Raw genomic sequence first — 3,528 nt, 5'->3', positions numbered from 1 at the left:
TTCTAAATGTTACATATGTGCAGTACATATATAAATGTAATTTGGTATGCATAGTTTATTTCTTGGCTAGTACTTTGCATTGTTATCACTTTAATTATTAAGTCCGTTGGTGTTGCGAGGAATTATATTGAAGGGTATTTTTTATAGCGGTAGAAGAGAAGAAATGTTTATCTTTCAGATGCTATGAGATTCATGCAAATTGGACTGTTGATTTTTATATACAGCAATTTACAAGTTTCAACTAATTTTCAAAATTGACGTTCTATCCATATTATTACTATTTACTTTTATTTTGGATTACCAGTTTTTGCAGTTTTTCCCATATCTATGTACTGTACATATTTTATTAACAAGTTTAGTAACAATTCTTTGTAATTTCACAAAAATAGATAAAAGATCTATGTTCAACAATTACTGTGGTTCAGACAATAATCTAAATCAGAACTGACAACTTATCTTGATGAAAAGTCATTGTTGTGTTGACAATTGAGTTGTCTAGGAAACCAATGAATTTGCACTGGAGTTTCCTTTTCTAGTTTCCAGGAACTTCCCAAAAATGATGGATTCTACTAGAATGACCCAGAATATAGTAACCAGACAGGTCTATTGTCATCACAATATCCAAGAGGAAGTTTTTTACAGAAAGGAAGATTCGTTGAGATCTAGAGTTACGTAGAGGGGCAGTTGATGTTTGTAAAGAAGTTTGTTTGACGATTACTGTAAAGTATAAAAAAAGTGATAAGGTGCAATAAAATCACAGCCTGAGAAGGCTCTCTGCAGCCTTAATTTTTAGTGTCTCGAAACTCTACTGCACAAGGAGATTGGGCAAGTTACCAAGATGAGGTACTCATAACGGAATGTAACAAATTCAATGTGAAAAGGTTTTTATCATAGCTAGAGTGACCAGACATCCTCTTTTATCCAGACCTGTCCTCCTTTTTAGGCTCTTGTCCGGCGTCCAGGCGGATTTTTTAAAAATCTGTAATTGTTCTCTTTTTGTGGAAAGACCGTACCAAAGGTGCTGCATAGAATGCTTCCACACGTAACGAAGATCATATCACTTGGGGCACGTTAAGTATTCGAGCAATGCTCACGTATCATCTGGGAGCTAAACGCAAACACTTTCCCGACTGAGTCATTAGTAGGAGTGCGCGGGATCCAGAAAAGTCTATACCAGGATCGATAAAAAAATGTTCCCATTCCGAACCTGACTTTGGGAAATGATTTCCAGACTTTACGGGATCCCGAGGAGTTCAGAACTTCCTAATGGTCATTTTGAAAAGTGGTTAATTCTTGATGTTTTCTGCATTGTAAGTGTCTAGACACTTCTTGGAAATTTTTAACTTTTATTTCAGAAATTTCAGAAAAAAATTAAAAAGTAAGGGAAAATGGCATGTAAAATTTGTGATTTTCACAGCTGCAGCATCGAGAAATTTCTAACATTTCCCATCATGAAAATTTCCTGGCTTGGTCAGGAAATTGCAATTTTTTTCCGTCCTGCACATCTGGATTTTAAAAAGTTTCCCCTCTCTATAAAAAAAAAAATTCTGTCCCGCACACCCCTAGTCATTTGTATGTGTTATTCTAACTTTTTGCTTGTAATCTGAGCAGTTCCTTTTCGATTGATTGATATGGTTTTTTTTAATTTGCTTTTCTGAAACTTTTGGCTAATTACGAAGATGAGGATGAACGATTTTGATGAAGGGATACTCACAAAGAACACTCATGCCCAGGCTGGGATTCGAATGCGAAACCTCTGGCGTTGTGGCATAGTGTGCTAACCACCCCACCACAGAAGGTGGCCAGTTCATTTTCGAGTCATACATATGCAATACAGAAACACATAGTCACAATTTTGATTAGTAAGTCATATTTACTTTTATGAAATAACGAATGATCTTGCAAGAAAATTTCCAATTTTTAAAGGATGGAAGAAACGAAAATGAGGTAAATGCCCCTGCTGTTGAAAGAGTGCTGGCATTAAAATCACATTTCTTGACCTCTAAACTACCTCCAATTTAAATTCGGTTTTGGGAAATAAGTTAAAGCGAACCTTCCTTGTTGCATTTGCATTCACTTATGGAGATATTGCATTCTAATTTCCAAGAATTGGAAAAAGAATAACACTCTGTGCTTCAAACTATAGATTTTCTTAGTAATGATTGTCAAGTGTTAAATATTAGATTACTAGTTTGCTTTCGTTGCTTAAAGGTAAGAGGAAATTATTGAAAAAATCACCAGAATATCTGTGAGCAAAGTGTTGGTAGTTTATTTTTTATATTGATTAAATTGTGAGTAATGGCAAAATGAGTTGCCATTTTTTGCGGTGTCCTCTTTTTTATGACTTTTTCCTCCTTTTTCACTATGCTCTGTCCTCTTTTTTGAATGTGTGTGTCTGGTCACCCCAATCATAGCTTATCTAAATTATTGATAATGCTATGGTAATGGATAACAAGGGATTTTCTGATGACTCAGTCTATCATGAAATACACTGGAGATTTAAGGTGCTTATAGTGAATATATCCTTCGAACTCATTGTAGTATACCATGGAAACTATTAATCTGAGATCAAAAGAGCAGATAAAAGTGTGAAAGTGATCAGCACAGAACTTAATTTATAGCTATTAGCATAAATGATGAACAGGTAAACTCCCATCTACTCTGCCACTGAATGCTCGAGTCCCTCAGGATTCAATCTTTGGTTCTTTGTTATTTACAGTAACAGCTGCTGATTGGGTAATACCAGTGAAATTTTGTAATGCACACTATTATACCTCTGACACTAACTAAATAACTCTCTAGCCTTCTTAAACCCAAAGGTTTATGGCTGCAGCAACGCAAGCCTTCTATCTGTCTCTATCCTGGGCAAGATCAATCCAATCTTTTCCATCCTTAGAGATTTCCTATAGGTCCATCTTAACGTTATCCCTCCATCTTTGTCTTGGCCTTTCTAAAGGTCTCAAACAAGTTTTGAATTTACAAAAGTGTGAATCAAATGTAAATAAATTGAAAAAAGTGAAATATTATTATTATTACCACACTAAGCATCAATGGATGGTATTCAGCAAAGAACTTCCCCCACAATTCATGAGCGAAATCATGGTCCATCATCATATTTAAGCCAAACAGGTCAGATCTTGAATTGATAACATGCTGCATAGGCATTGTGCATATGATTTTTACTGAAGTGATTGAAGGTATGATTATCATGATCATATAAGGAATATGTACGTATAAAATTGTAACGACCCTGCGTGGTCGCCACATTTAACGACCGTGCGAGGTCGCAATATTATATTTTGTTAAGAAGGTATGGATGAAGAATGCATGCTAAATGTTTAAATGTGTTAACGGATCCACCTCTACGGTTATTAGTTTCGCTTATTATTATTTGACCCTGCGTGGTCGCTGTATTCTGTAAATGTTAACGGGTCCACCTCTACGTTTATTAACTTGGCTCATTATTAGACCCTGCGTGGTCGTTGTATTTGGTAAATGATATCATTTATTGTCATTTACACTGTTCAA

Source organism: Lepisma saccharinum, chromosome 9, assembly GCF_977018435.1.
Source record: "Lepisma saccharinum chromosome 9, izLepSacc3.1, whole genome shotgun sequence".
In the NCBI taxonomy this organism is placed as follows: domain Eukaryota; kingdom Metazoa; phylum Arthropoda; class Insecta; order Zygentoma; family Lepismatidae; genus Lepisma; species Lepisma saccharinum.
Note: the sequence above shows the minus strand (reverse complement) of the source record.